Raw genomic sequence first — 15,947 nt, 5'->3', positions numbered from 1 at the left:
AAAACGGAAGCTTGTGAGGGTTGCGTACAGAGCTCGCAAGGCTCGTGGGCAGCTCTCCTGAGCTTTGTTTTTCCTAGCAGAGGCACCGCAGACTGGTCCTTTGCTGTTTTCAGGGCTGTCCTGCAGGCCAGATATAAGCACCTCACTGGCGGGATCTGCCCCCCCCTTTCGGGCCTTGAGTTTGACACTCCTGCATTATCAAGTACCCAAGATAACAGAAATCCACTTCCATGCTCTTGTTATTTATTATTCTCTGTTAAAGCCTTCGAAAACATCCAAAGCAGACCAAAAGACCCAACAAAGTCCAGAAGAAACAACAGGAGTCATCTACAACATACAACGTAAAGACTGCAACAGCCACTTAACATAGAACAAACAGGCAGAAGATTGGCAGAGCCCATCCAGGAGTACCAACAAGCAGTCAGAAGACATGATGAAAATTCTTTAATTTCACAACATATGGACAGACATAACCATAGTTTCAACTGGGAAACTGTGACCATCCTAGACAAACCAAGGCAAGTCCAAAAACACTAGAGAATTTTAAGAAGCCGGACACTCTGACAAATCGGCCATCCATTGACACATAGATATAAACAACATCTACATACTATGCAAAAGAGACAATCAACAAGCCAAAAGGGAAATAAAAAAACCCCAAAACCTCTCCACCAACAATCAGTACTCAGGCGGGCGCAGGTTAACATCAGACCAACAATCAAGAAGTAAATGATACCCAATCAAGGAACTGCCAGACAAGCCAACAATAAACAGCCTAACACAGTGATGGCTAACCTTTTAGCCATCATGTGCCAAAAGTGGGGGGAACGCGGGGGGGCGTGTCGCACGCATGCCCACTCCCATAATTCTATATGCCCCGACCTCCCGTGCATGCACGCATGACCCCCCCCCATGATCCCCCCATTTTTGGCATGCAATGACACAGTGGGCCCAGTAGGCCTGTTTTTCACCCTCCCCAGGCTCCAGAGCCTTTCTAAGAGCCTGGGGAGGGCAAAAACAGCCTTCCTCACCTCCCTGGAAGTCCTCCAGAGGCCAAAAACAGCCTGTTTCCATGCTTCCAGTGGGCCCAAAAGGCCCAAAAATCAGCCAGCCTGTGCATGCATGCACGCTGGAGCTGAGCTCATGTGCCTACCAATATGGCTCCGCATACCACCTGTGGCACGCGTGCCATAGGTTTGCCATCACGGGCCTAACCTAACCCTAATATAACCTCCAAGACTGGTCCCATCAACAATCACAGGGCAAGCCACTTGAATGAGATAGTCCTCAACTTATAATAATTCATTTAGTGACCATTCAAAGTTGCAACAGCACTGAAAAAAGTGACTTATGACCGTTTTTCTTGCTTACAACCATTGCAGCATCCCCATGATCACGTAATCAAAATTCAGACACTCGACAACTGATTCGTATTTATGACAATTGCAGTGTCCCAGAGTCATGCAATGACCTTTTATGACTTTCTGACAAGCAAAGTCCATGGGGAAAAGCCAGATTTACTTAATGATCATGTGTTGTGGCCCATCAGCAGCCTGTGCAGCTAGTATCTGATTCCGACAGCGAGGAGGCTGGTGTGGTACTGCGCCAGCAGCCTGTGCAGCTGGCACTCGAGTCGGACAATGAGGAGACTGGAGAAGATGTGGTGCCAGAGGCGGGGATTCAGCCAGGGCCTTCAGAACCTCCAGAAGCTCCCTTAAGTGAAGAGGAAGAAGAGGAGGAGCCTCTTCTCGATGCACGGGCACGCAGAGCTGCCAAAATGCAAGAGTGGCTCCTCAGGAGGAGGTCTCCTCAAGAGTAAGGCTTGGGGCTAATTGACCACTCCCTTAGCCTATTTAAGGAAGGACGACGACTGAGGCAATTTGCAGGGAACAACTTCATTCACTCTCTTTCGTGCCTCGATCTTAGTTCTCTGCAAATTGTTTCCAGGCTTTCTGCCAACCATAATAAGATTACGATTATTTATTCTTTGGATTCTTATAGGCTGTTAAGAAAGTTAATTAAAACTCTTTGTTTGAAAAAGACTGATTTAATTTAGTAAACTAAGGTTTGTACAGACTTTGTGTGTGCTGCATTCTTTGGGGTCCGTAGCTGGGGCAGAACATCATGTTACTAACTTAACAACTGCAGCGATTCACTTAACAAATGTGGCAAGAAAGGCCACACAAAAATGAGACAAAATTCACTTAACAAATGTCTGGCCTAGCAACAGACGTTTTGGGAATCTATGACGCTGTGGTCATAGATTCAAGGACTATCTGTATAAATTAATTGCAAACCCCATTTCTTAATTAGCACTGATGATGTTACCTAGTTCGGGTAACAAAGCATCTGCAAGAAAACAAGCAAGCTCAGAGAACGCTAAGCGTTCCTCATTTTGTTACGTTTGTGACACACACGGAGTGTCTTGGCTCCGTGGGACTGTAACCTGTGTAAAAATCATCATTTCAAAGTGGGAGATTATGTACAGAGTGAAACGTGGAGATGGGGAAGACATGGCACATAGTGGATAATATAGGAGGCTGGAGGTGTTAGCTTTCCAGAAACACTCAAGAATTATCTTGCACTTATATTATCAATCCTGGTTTTTTTGTATGAATAGATCAATCAAGCTGTCAGCATTCCCTACTCCCACTTCTTCATGTACACATATTCTTTAAAAATACTTCGGGTTCTTTATAGAAACTAAAACAAATATATGTAACAACGTAGTCAGAGGACTCCTCCTACTGGAAAGTTTTATAATTTTTCTCTGTGTTTAAAAAAAAGAAGAAGAAGAAGGAAGAAATACAGGTAATCCTCAATTTATGACCATAATCGAGCCCGGATGGTCGTTCAGTGGGTCACCACATGATCATTAGCAAAGTTATGAACTTTTATGAAGTGGACATTAAGCCAACTCCGTTTTCACCAATGGGCTTTTTTTTTTTTTTTTTTGGCGAAGACCAGAAGGAAATGCTAAAAATTTGCCAAAAAACCACCCCAAATCATTGTCGCATGACTGCAGGATGCTTGCCATGAATGCGAGCCAGTTGACAATTGCCCAAAATGTGATCACAATGCCACTCTGTGTGTGTGTATACAATTGTTGTAACTTTGTAAATTGATTGTAAGTAGCTCGCGGGGGGGGGAGGGTCCACATCAGTGGTGGGTTGCCCCCTGTTCGGACCGGTTCTATAGAACCGGTAGTAAAACCGGCAGGAGGCTCCACCCACCGAGCCCGACATCATCAGAACACTTCTGTGCATGCGCAGAAGAGCGGGCACGCACGTGAGCAGCCCCGTTGCAAACCAGTAGTAAAGGTAAGTAGAAGCCACCCCTGGTCCACATAGCCTTGGATGGTCTTTAAGTGGCCAATCATAAGTCAAGGACTACAGTGATGCCTTGGTACTCATTCGTAATTGGTCCCTGGAGGAGTGATGAGTACCCAAAAGGATAAGTACCCAACAATTTTTTCCCATAAGGAATAGTGAGTCAAAAGGCGGCCAGCACAGACAGAATTTAGCTTATGTGTTGAGTACCAAGCAAACGTTAAGTACCAGGACAAAATTTTCCCATCAAAATGCATTGAGTACCAAATTCGATGAGTTTCAAAATAGTTGAGTACCAAGGTACCACTCTTACCTGTAAATATATTGTAGCTTATTGTGCTTGTGATGATGACAGTGCCTCGGACACTTGACTTAATTGGTGATATGCCACGAAAATCCTGCCAGACATTTCAACTTCTCAAAGAATACAACTATCAAGAGTATTTATACAATCTGCTAGTTGGCTTAGTTGGGGTTGGAAAAACCTGACATAATACCTATACATAGAAAGAATAGCAAAAATAGCCAGCCCCAACTAAGCATGATATGAAAAATTATTCCTCTTGTAATCTTACCAATTTAGGGAACAAAAATTCGGTTTAGGATTAATAGCAACATAAAATATCTTTCCCCCCCTCTCTCTGTCTCTGTCTCTCTCTCTGTCTCTGTCTCTGTGTCTCTTTCTCTCTGTCTCTGTCACTTTGTCTCTCCCTCTCTCTCTCTCTCTGTCTCTCTCACTGTCTCTCTCTCTCTGTGTCTTTCTCTCTGTCTCTTTCTCTCTCTGTCTCTGTCTGTCTCTCTCTCTCTGTCTTTCTGTTTCTGTTTCCATCTCTCTCTGTCTCTCTCTGTCTCTCTCTCTCTGTGTGTGTGTGTGTGTGTGTGTGTGTGTGTGTGTGTGTACACCCAGCCCGTGCATGCACACTCCACAGAGAAAGAGAGGTGGGGGAGGAAAGATTTTCCTGGGATTGTGGCTGGCGAAAGAAAGAATTAAATCTCTATACTGCACTCTCAAATGCAATTCCTTTCAGAAGGTCTTTTTTTTAACAACCACAAAAGTATACTGTAATTGCAGGCAAAAAAAATAAAATAAATCCTATGTAATTTGTCCATAAGAATGAAAAAAAAAACATTTTAGAATGATTTCCACTACTTTAGAAATTAAAAATGACCAGAACAAGAGCTCCATATGGTAATTTCTGAAATTGCTGAGTGTATTAAGGTCCTACAACAGCGTGCAACGTTAGGAAGGATATTGCATTCTTTTGTAGCAGAGGTGGGTTTCAGCAGGTTCTGACCAGTTCTGGAGAACCGGTAGGAGAAATTTTGAGTAGTTTGGAGTATCGGTAGTAAAAATTCTGACTGGCCCTACCTCCATCTATTCTCTGCCTCCCAAGCCCCAGCTGATCAGGAGGAAATGGGGATTTTGCAGTAACCTTCCCCTGGAGTGGGGTGGGAATGGAGATTTTACAGTATCCTTCCCCTGCCATGCCCATCAAGCCATGCCCACCAAACCATGCCATGCCCACCAAGCCACACCCACAGAACCAGTAGTAAAAATTTTTGAAACTCACCACTGGGGTAGGCGCGGCTGAGGGGGGGTGTCATGTGACTGATGGAAGTGAGTGATATTGAGTTGGGCACGCCCATCCCAGTGGTGGGTTTCAAAATTTTTTACTACTGGTTCTGTGGGTGTGGCTTGGTGGACGTGGCATGGTTTGGTGGGTGTGGCAGGGGAAGGATACTGTAAAATCTCCATTCCCACCCCACTCCAGGGGAAGGTTACTGTAAAATCCCCATTTCCTCCTGATCAGCTAGGACTCGGGAGGCAGAGAATAGATGGGGGCGGGGCCAGCCAGAATTTTTACTACCGGATTTCCGAACTACTCAAAATTTCCGCTACCGGTTCTCCAGAACTGGTCAGAACCTGCTGAAACCCACCTCTGGTCTATCCAGCCGGTCATTAGGGCAGAGAACCAGTTGTTAAAAAACACCGGGAACCACAAAACCCTTTTGACATATCTCTCTCTCCCCTCCCTCCCCCCCCCTCTCTCCCCCTCTCTCTGTATCTCTCGGTCTCTGCCCTGGCTGCTTCTTTATCCCCTGCTGTCACCCTTACCTTCTCAGGCCAGGTGAGGAGTGACTGGGAGGGAAGAGCGAGGGGTGGGGCCAGCCAGTCACCCAACAGGGAGCCACAGCAGAGGGCCCAAAGAGCCACATGTGGCTCCGGAGCCGCAGGTTGATGACCCCTGATCTAGAACAATAAATTTGTTGTTGTTGTTAGTTGCGAAGTCGTGTCCGACCCATTGCAACCCCATGGACAACATTCCTCCAGCCTGCCTGTCCTCTACCATCCTCTGGAGTCCATATAAGCTCATGCCAACTGCTTCAGTGACTCCATCCAGCCACCTCGTTCTCTGTCGTCCCCTTCTTCTTTTGCCCTCAATCGTTCCCAGCATTAGGCTCTTCTCCAGTGAGTCCTTCCTTCTCATTAGGTGGCCAAAGTATTTGAGTTAGAACAATAAATTACAGGCAGCAAATAATGCAATATCAACATGCAAAACTTTTTGATTTAAAATGTCATTCAGGTAAATGTTCCGGGAGGTAGAACTTCTAATTCCGCAAAAAAACCATCTTCAGCATTTTAGGAAAAGCTGGTCAAAACCAGCCATTCCCCTTTTCGTCTTTAGGACAATCGTTTTCCTGCATAAATATCACCCATTAATTAATCTGTGAAGTTTCCCTTAGTCAGTATTTTTAACTTAATTATGTTGGCACAGAAATCTTCGGAGAAAAGCTGTTGAGATCTGCAAGCTCTATGTTAATCCATCAAGTTGGGTGCAAACCGAAAATTAAACAATTAAAAAGGTCTGGCTATCCACAATCCCCCACACACACTTCCCCCAATACATATGAATCTGAGGAGTTTTAAGTCTTTGAAAGCTCTTCAGGTATTTTTCCTAAAGAGGGACAAAGCCACCTCATGGTTTTCTTGGCTTCTCTACCGCAGTGTAAATGCAATCACGGTCTCTTATAAATCATGATTTATAGCTTGGCGTGTTATGCAAATGGAGCTGTGAGCAATAAACCCGCCTGCGATAGTTGTCCGTTTTAATTGTATTAAACTGTTAGCAGAAGATAACATTCCGTTTCTCTAATCTTAAAAAGAAAATTAAATTAAGACTAATTATTGACTACACCCAACCTATGGGTTCTATTTAGAGCTGGAATGCCAATGTCCAAGGAATATTAATGCTCAGTTACATTTACCTTGTACTGCAAAAAAAAAAAGGTCGGGCAACTGTACCTTTTAACTTTTAAAGGAGCAAGAAAATTATACTAAATGGGGAACACATGCTCACCATTAATCCTTGAAGGCTGAAGTACACAAACTTCCTTAAATCTCTCTTTCTTTTCACACTTTTTCTTTTCTCTTTTTTCTTCTGTAAGCTGCTATAATTCACTCTGGGAGATGCATCAGTCTAGCTTGGAGCCCAGCAGAGGTGGGTTTCAGCAGGTTCTGACCAGTTCTGGAGAACCGGTAGCGGAAATTTTGAGTAGTTCGGAGAACCGGTAGTAAAAATTCTGACTGGCCCTGCCCCCATCTATTCTCTGCCTCCCGAGTCCCAGCTGATTGGGAGGAAATGGGGATTTTTCAGTAACCTTCCCCTGGATTGGGATGGGAATGGAGATTTTACAGTATCCTTCTCCTGCCACGCCCACCAAGCCATGCCCATCAAGCCATACCACGCCCACCAAGCCACACCCATAGAACCGGTAGTAAACATTTTTGAAACCCACTGTTGGAGCCCAGGGTTTCTCCATCTTAGAAACTTTTAAGACATGTAGACGTCAACTCCCAGAATTCCCCATCCAGCAACTGGGGAATTCTGGGAGTTGAAGTCCATACACCTCAAAGTTGTAAAGGCTGAGGAACACTGGACTGCTACACTGATGTATCTTTGTACCAATGCACCTGGAGGGAGAGTACAGGTGTGCAGCTTGGAAGAAGCACCCAACATTCATGATGTCATGATGCTCAATCTAAAACTCTGTTAAACAAACACTAGCATCCCTCATCGTTGCTTCTCCCAGCAGAGAGAAGTTAACTGCAGCTAGTTCATGCTAATTGGATGCAAAGTTGTTGTTGTGGCCCGCCAGCAGCCAGTGGAGCTGGTGGCAGAATCAGGCAGTGAGGAGATTGGGGAGGAACATGGGCCAGTCCTGGAGTCTGGGGAAGGCTCTGATGAGGGCTCTGCATCGGAGGCAGAGATGGGGCCAGGGCCTTTTGACAGTTATCAGCTGCCTTCAGAGTCGGATATTAGTGGGGCAGAAGAACAGCAGGAGCCTGTTCCCGATGTGCGCATGCGCTGAGCTATCAGGAGAAGAGAACAGCTAAGGAACAAGGGCCGACTCGGGAGTAAAGGCACAGGTGGACGTTGAATGGCCCCTCCCATAGGGAATATGGGACGTGCATAAGCGCACCAGCGTGCCTACCGTCCTTGTACTAATGTTTTCTTTTATTTGTATCCTTTTCATGTATTTATTTATTTATTTATTTATTTATTTATTTATTTATTTATTTATTAGTTCGATTTATATGCCGCCCTTCTCCGGAGACTCAGGGCGGCTTACAATGCATTAAGCAATAGCCTTCATACTTTTGTATATACCTGCTTAGTAGGGCTTTCGGGCCCCCCTAAGCGGTGTTCTTTTTATACAAAGTCAGCTTATTGCCCCCACAATCCGGGTCCTCATTTTACCTACCTCGAAAGGATGGAAGGCTGAGTCAACCTTGAACCTGGTGAGATTTGAACTTCAGTAATTGCAGGCAGCTGGTGCTACTTAACAGCACTTTAGTCTCCTGCGCCATCAAAGCTCCACTTTATAATTGTTTACACTTGTATCTGTCATAAAAAACATACTTGATGAAATAAATAAAATAAAATAAAAAATAAAATAAAAAAATAAAATAAAATAAAATAAAATAAAATAAAATAAAATAAAATAAATAAAATAATAAAATAAAATAAAATAAAATAAAATAAAATAAAATAAAATAAAATAAAATAAAATAAATAATAGGAGCGAAAGGGGAATGGAGCTTGCAGGAGACAATTAGTTTGCTTAATTGGTTCGTGACTCTCAGAGACTTCTTGCCAAGTTTTGAAGATATCGGTCTGTTCTGCTTGACTTTGCTTTGGATTTGTTGAGGGAAGATGGGTGTCATCTTCACCAGCATGCAACAACCATCATGATGAGGCAGAATGTGCTCATGCTTGCAGTTTGACACTTCTTCTAAGAACATGGGGCAAAAGATAGTTCTGGTGTCAACCTGTCTCAGCTGGCCAATAGTCCTAGTGTCAGCCCTGGAGGCCATCTTTTCCTTTGGATCTTCAGGGCTGCCACACTTAATGCTGTGGGCAGGGGTGGGCTTCAAAAATTTTAGCAAGGGGTTCTCTGCCCAGTTGTTGGGTGGGCGTGGCCATGGTGGGTGTGGCCAAGTTGGCCTCCTGCACCATGGTGGCGGTGGCGTTTTTGCCCTCCCTGGGCCCTGGAGGCTTTTTTGAAGCCTCTGGGAGGGCGAAAACAGCCTCCCCAGGCTCCGGAGGCTCTCTGGAGGCCAGAAATGGACCCGTTTCCAGTCTTCCTGAACTTCCGGTAGATCCATTTTTCGTCTTCCCCGAGCCTCTGTGCATGCCTTGCACTTACCTGCATCCAAAACGGGCCAGGTGGAGATTCCTGGGAGGGGGGGGAGGGGAGGGGTGGGCGGGGCCAGCCAGGAGTGGGATTTGAGGGTTCTTCGAACTGCACAGAATCTTAGCTAGAGGTTCTCCCAAACCCCAAACCCAGGCAGAGAATCTCTTGCTAAAATTTTTGAAGCCCACCCCTGGCTACCGCTATACCCTTCAGTATTGGTGAGTACAAGTTTTGATCAGCTTTCTCAATCTGGGGGCCATCTGGATTTGTAGACCTCCAACTCCAGAACTGATGAGCCCCTAGTGAGAATCCCAAGACCTGAAGCCCATCCAAGTAAATATGAGATTTCCAGTTTCAGAAACTCTGAATTTATCTGGGGGAAAATAAGTCTCTGTTAATAGGACTGACGTATTCTGGAAAATAGACAACTTGTTAATTGGTTTTCTAAATCAATAGACATATTTCAATATATCTGATTGTTTTTTTCCCAATTCTAGGATATAGAGACAAGCTTCTATTTAACAGTTAAAAGGGGGGAAAATGAAAAAGCTACAGACCAATCTTCCTATTGCGATTTCCCAAGCAAAAATGTTTTATAATCCACATTCAAGCAGCTGATGTATTTCCTAGTCACTTGCTGCATTAAAATCCAATGAATACACCGTTCTCCGAAAATAAGACACCCCCTGATAATAAGCCCAATCAGGCTTCTGAGTGCATGCGCTAAAATAAGCCCCCTCTGAAAATAAGCCCTCCCCAAAAATAAGCCCTTCCGGAAAATATTTAAACATATGTGCAGTCAGTCTCCGCCATTTCCTCTGGTTAGGGTTAGGGAGACAGAGCTGGAAATCAGGTAAAACGGCAAGAGGAGCCCCGTCTTGCTCCACACGCCCCAAAATAATAAGGCTTCCCTGAAAATAAGCCCTCCCGGAAAATATTTAAACATATCTGCAGTCAGTCTCTGCCATTTCCTCTGGTTAGGGTTAGGGAGACAGAGCTGGAAATCAGGTAAGACAGCAAGAGGAACCCCATCTTGCTCTACGCACCTCAAAATAATAAGACCTCCCCAAAAAGGCCAAGCGCTTATTTCAGGGTTCAAAAAAATATAAGACAGGGTCTTATTTTCAGGGAAACACGATATTTTTAAGAAAATTATTTCCAAAGCAGAATGTAAACCCCATAAACTATGAAGAGCAGGGCCTGTAAACATGCATTGTTTTTGCTGCATTAAAAAAATACAGCGAGAGTTTTCTATTCCTGATGCAAAATTTCCCTTCTGACAGAGAACTCCAAAGAAGAGGATACAGCTTTTGCTTCAAAGATGCCGTCTGACCTTCTCCGCTGTAATTTGATTCAATCCTTAAAAAAAAAAAGAAAAAAGTATTAATAGCTGCAAAGTCCCCACTGTGGTGCAATTCAGCCACGCATAAATTTAGAGATGGCAAAAACGGTTTGACAAAAGGGGGCACCTCGCAGCTTGATGGGGAGGGAAAATAAAGAATATATTCAGGACTGCAAGTTGAAGCAGAGGTCAGCTCAAGGCCTACACAACCTCTTTGAGCTTGGCGGAATTGTTTTATTTTTAAAGTGGCAGGTTATGTCAGGCAGATATTTCACAAGGAGGCATGTGCTTCGGAGAAGAGCCCTGGTAGGGAATGTGTCGAGGTGTAAATAAATCAATGTACCATAAACCTTTATCTCTATTAAGATCTACTTTAACAAATGAGTCTCTGAAGCAGTTAACAATAAATGATTTTATTTATATAAAAAAATACAAACAATATCTATTCAAATATTAAATAGTATTTCATTACATTGCTTAATTATCCTGTCAGATATATATATATATTGTTCTTTTATTCGTAGGATTATATGTGCAATACTTTTCTAGTCAGGGTTTTTCCTACGTAAATCAAGATGTTTGTATTGCCATAGTTGGGTGATATCTCAAATCACCACTTTCAGGCTTTATCAGACATTTTGTGTCTGATAAAGAGTTTTTATAAAGACTCTTTATAAAGAGTCATAAAATAAGGGTGTGGCTGGCTGAAGAGGCCTTATAAGGCCGAAATAGATCTATCCCAGTCTCCCTTAAGTCTCACAGCAGACAACACAAAATGTCTGATAAAGCCTGAAAGTGGTGATTTGAGATATCACCCAACTATGGCAATACAAACATCTTGATTTACGTAGGAAAAACCCTGACTAGAAAAGTATTGGATATATATATGTATGTATGTATGTATGTATGTATGTATGTATGTATGTATGTATATATGTAATCGCTCTAAGCGATGTTAGTTCTGGCTATTCTTCCTCAGAAGAAAAAGTCTTGTAAAACATCAGAACTGCATCAGAAATGCCCTTCTGACTGACTTCCAAACTGCCCACAGTTTTCTAACAGAAGAGCTGAACCGAACTATCCGAACTGCCAACTGCCAACTGCCTTCTGAACCGCCCTTTGAGCTGCCAACGGTTTTCTGTCAAGAATCTCCTTTTATACTGTCAACTGTGACAGTTAGGGGAGGGAACATAAAAGCCCGGGAGATTCAAACCCATTAGCTGCTTTCTGATTGGCTCACCCACTTGTCCATTCCAAAAGCCACAGAAATTGAGAAATAACTTTTCTCTCACAGAATGTAATATAAGCAGTGGTGGGATTCAAATAATTTAACAACTGGTTCTCTGCCCTAATGACCGGCTGGGTGGACGTAGCCAGGGGGTGTGCCAGGCAGCACTCAGCCTCCTGCACCCCACTGGGAGCAAAAATGCCCCCCACGCCCCATTTTGGGCCTAGTAGGCCTCCCTGCAGCCTCCTGGGAGCAAAAACGGGCCACGAGGGGGGGGTTTGTCATGCCGCAGCCCCCCATGCCCCATTTTGGGCCTAGTAGACCTCCCTGCATTTACCCAAGAGCCAAAATGGGGCGTGTGGGAACTCCTGGAAGTGACGGGGAGGGGAGGGGCCAGCCAGCAATTTAATAACCAGTTTACCCAAACTAGCTGAATCCCACCACTGAATGTAAGTGTCCGGAGAATGAATGCACAAAGGAATCAGAATTGAGAGCTGGAATTTCGGTCCTAAGCGGTAGCGGTTGTTAAATGGGTTACCAGGTGATTACGCTTGATTTTACAACCTTTTTTTATGGTGGTTAAGTGATTGCGGCAGTCATAAAGCAAACACTGTGGACGCTAAGTGAATCCGTTGTCTGCCATGGGCTTTATTTGCCAAAAACTGGAAATAAACACCAGTTTCCAGCAAAAAAATAAATAAATTGTAAATCAGTCACATGACTGCGGGATGCTGCCAATGGCTGTAATTGTAGGACTGAGCATCCAGATTGTGATCATGTCACCGTGTGTGTGTGTGTGTGTGTGTGTGTGTGTGTGTGTGTGTGTGTGATAGTGGCTATCAGAACTTCAAATCTGGGTTGCGAGTAGCCTGGGGGAGATCCGTCGTAACTTCAAACAGTCACTTAAGTAACTGCTCGTAAGTCAAAGATTGCCTACATCAGAAAATTGAACCCACAGCAATATCAGTCCTACTTCCTCTCAGCCTTAGGAAGCAGACAATGGCAAAGCACTTCTGGAACTCTTGCCAAGAAAACGGCAGGGACTTGTCTCCAGGCAATGTCGGAGAATCGAACATGATTGAACAGAAAAAAAAGAGGAAAATTTATCTTTGTTTAGTCCCTTTATTTAAGATGTCTAATTTGTTTCAACCATTGCTCTTGCTAAGAAGCAATAATACAGTTACTGCAAATTGAAAGTGACAGACAGCTTGGCTCGCCTCTTTAAAAAAAAGCCCTGAATAATTTATACATATTTTTATAGAATATCATTCTTCAGGATGACCCCTTTACTGGTAAATTTTGGCTGTTGGAACTTTGCATTTCGTGGAATGAAATCTGCAGTTTGCCAAGGAGCAACCGCCTGGCTTTTTGTCAAATTCTTTGCTCGTGTTCTGGCAAAGAGCCCTAGAAGTCACTTCAGCTGTTGTCTAAAGTCAGCAGAAACACAGCCATGCGTACCCACAAAACTAGCCTTATTTTATTATATATGTTGATAAACAAGCAGCAAGACTATTGTATCCACAAAAATAGAAGGACACTTCAATTTCTACCGTGGACGAATGGTTGCAGAAGTTGGTGGAGTTGGCTGAAGTAGCAAAATTGACTATTTTGATTAAAGAAAAGAATACAAATGCTTTTGTTTCCACATGGAAACCACTTCTGAACTTTGTGCTTGAAGTGGAAAAGAATAAAAATTTGATTTTGGGTTTTACCGATTAGACTGATAGATCTTTATAGACTGATAGATCTTTATAGAAATGTTTATATTATTTTGTTTATATTATTATGCAAAAAACATGCAAAGTTTATGCAAAGTTGTGAGTTGATGTTAATGCCTTATTCTACTGCAACAGAGAGTCAGAAGTCAATGTTTTTCTTTTTTTTTGCTACCCTTCCTCATTTCCCTTCCCCCCTCTTCCTCACCACCATTCTATTTACTTTTGTATTTTGCGCCTTATTTTCAGGGGTAGGATTCTACCGGTTCAGACCGGTTCGAGCGAACCGGTAACTCCGGCAATCAGCTGGGAGCGAACCAATTCGCTCTGACGATCAGATGGGTCCGCCCCTGTGCTTTACTAACCTAACTCTTCTCAGTGATTCGCACAGCAGAGTGAATTGCTGTGTCTCAGATGTGTTACTCCCCAGCAGTAACGTGGAAGGTAAGTTTTCGTAAAACTGTGCATGCACGCACAGTAAAGCGCGCAATCACCGAACCGGTTGTTAAACTGGCAGGATCCCACCATTGCTTATTTTATCTTATAACTCAATAAAAACATTAAACTGAAAAAACTAGCCTTATTTTATAATTGCTAACAACCGTCACTGCTGCACATGTTTCAGGCCCGTAACAGAGAGTGACTGAGCTTTGTAAGAGTGGAGCGCCCTACAGTGGCCAAATATATATTTTTTCCCCACACCAAAATAAAACTGCAGGTTATTTTTGGGCTCAGCAATTTTTCTAGCCTTGGTTAAAAGTGGCCTTCAGACCCCTTGCACCAGGGGGGGTAGCTATCTAGATAGTTACATGCATATTACAGGGTCTCTTATGTTCAAGCTACATTCTGGTGAGAACAGCATTACCAACTACTGTATCAATTATTCCTAAATTGCAAACATTATAATCAGTGGTGGGATTCAATTTTTTTAACAACCGGTTCTGTGGGCATGGCATATTGGGGGGGGGGTGCTTGGTGGTTATGTGACTGGGTGGGCATGTGACTGTGGCTGCTGCCGACTTCAAACACACATGCATGTGCACATACACATACATAAGCATCAGTGGTGGGTTTCAAAAATTTTTACTACCGGTTCTGTGGTTGTGGCTTGGTGGGCATGGCATGGCTTGGTGGGCATGGCAGGGGAAGGATACTATAAAATCTCCATTCCCTCCCCAATCCAGGGGAAGGATACTGCAAAATCCCCATTTCCTCCCAATCAGCTCCCAATCAGCTGGGATTTGGAAGGCAGAGAATAGATGGGGGCGGGGCCAGTCAGAATTTTTACTACCGGTTCTCCGAACTAATCAAAATTTCCGCTACCGGTTCTCCAGAACTGTTCAGAACCTGCTGAAACCCACCTGTGATAAGCATACATACACACATGTATGCATAGGTGGATTTCAAAATTTTTTACCACTGGTTTGCCCCATGGGCACACCTTCTGCGCATGTACCCAGCCTTCCGTGCATGTGTTTTGCTCGTGTGCGTGCCTTCCGCACATGCGCCCGGCTACAAAAACATGGCTAAATAGGACATCTTAGCACAGGGGCAGGTGGGCAGGCCCATCCACGATCTCTGCTACCGGTTCACCTGAACCGCTACGAACTGGCTGAATACCACCACTGCATCAGGGGTAGGTTCTACTTACCTTTACTACCGGTTTGCATTGTGCCGTGCATGCATGCTCTTCTGCACATGCACGTAAGTTTCTGCACATGCGCAGATCGCTTTTGATGACAGATCACTTTTGATGACATCCGGGTCAGTGGGCAGAGCCTCCCGCTGGTTTTACTAGCAGTTCTATAGAACTGGCCCGAACCGGGGGCAACCCACCACTGCATTGCATGTATGACCGTTTAATGATTGGCAGATTGTGAGTATCTGTTGTGGCCCCGCCCTCTGAGCCTATCTCATTGGAGGAAGAAGGCTCCGAACATGAGGGAGAGGAGTCAGCCAGGCCTCCCTCTCCAGGCCCCTCCCCTCTGGCACTGTCTCAGGTGCCGGCCGAGGGAGAGGAGATTAGCCAGGAGCCAGGTGTCTCGGATGAGAGCAAGGAAGGAGAGCCATTGTTCCTGGATGCACGCCAACGAAGGCGTGATAAACGGTTGCAGCAGTTAAGGAGGCGTGCTAGGGATTAGAACTGAGTCACTGGACCACACCCCAGAGACTATATGAGAGAGGGTGGTGGCTGGTAAAACTCCGTGACGAACAAAAACGAACTCTGGCTAGTCACTTGAACAACGTCTGAAGCTGCCGAAGGGATATTGTTTTGCTGGACTATTTGCAATGCGTATGTAATGTTATGTTATCTGTTGCAGTAAAGCTCTTGGCAGACGGTGCTTATATTGTTGCCAAGTTTGAGATAACGACCTGTGTGCGTGCCAAGTACTTTCTTAACCCTCGGCTGGCTGTGTTTGTGTGTGTGTGTAGACGGGGACAGATCATATCTAGTTTATTCGGGGTTTCTCATTGCTACTGACTTCTACTGAACAAGAACTACGGGTAGAATAGCATTTACCATATTTTTCGGAATATAAGACGCACCTACCTTTTTTGGTGAAGAAAAGAAGAAAAAGAAATCTCCCTTTGCCTCTGCCTCTGAGCAATTTTGCCTCGTTGTAGCAAACAGCAAA

The 15,947-nt window shown here is 44.2% G+C and overlaps 1 long non-coding RNA gene across 1 annotated transcript; it reads right to left on the bottom strand.

Annotated features, from left to right (window-relative positions):
* Positions 1–10,153: 10,153 nt before the first annotated feature.
* Positions 10,154–11,524, bottom strand: LOC132710420 (uncharacterized). The gene is made up of 2 exons (XR_009621121.2): positions 11,418–11,524; positions 10,154–10,385 (listed from the first exon to the last, which is right to left on the bottom strand). It is a non-coding gene; the product is annotated as an uncharacterized LOC132710420 (long non-coding RNA).
* Positions 11,525–15,947: the final 4,423 nt, after the last annotated feature.

Source organism: Pantherophis guttatus, chromosome 8 (genome assembly GCF_059756535.1).
Source record: "Pantherophis guttatus breed Tessera chromosome 8, ASM5975653v1, whole genome shotgun sequence".
In the NCBI taxonomy this organism is placed as follows: Eukaryota; Metazoa; Chordata; class Lepidosauria; order Squamata; family Colubridae; genus Pantherophis; species Pantherophis guttatus.
The sequence above is the reverse complement of the archived record's forward strand: the minus strand, read 5'-3'. Positions and strand labels throughout refer to the sequence as shown.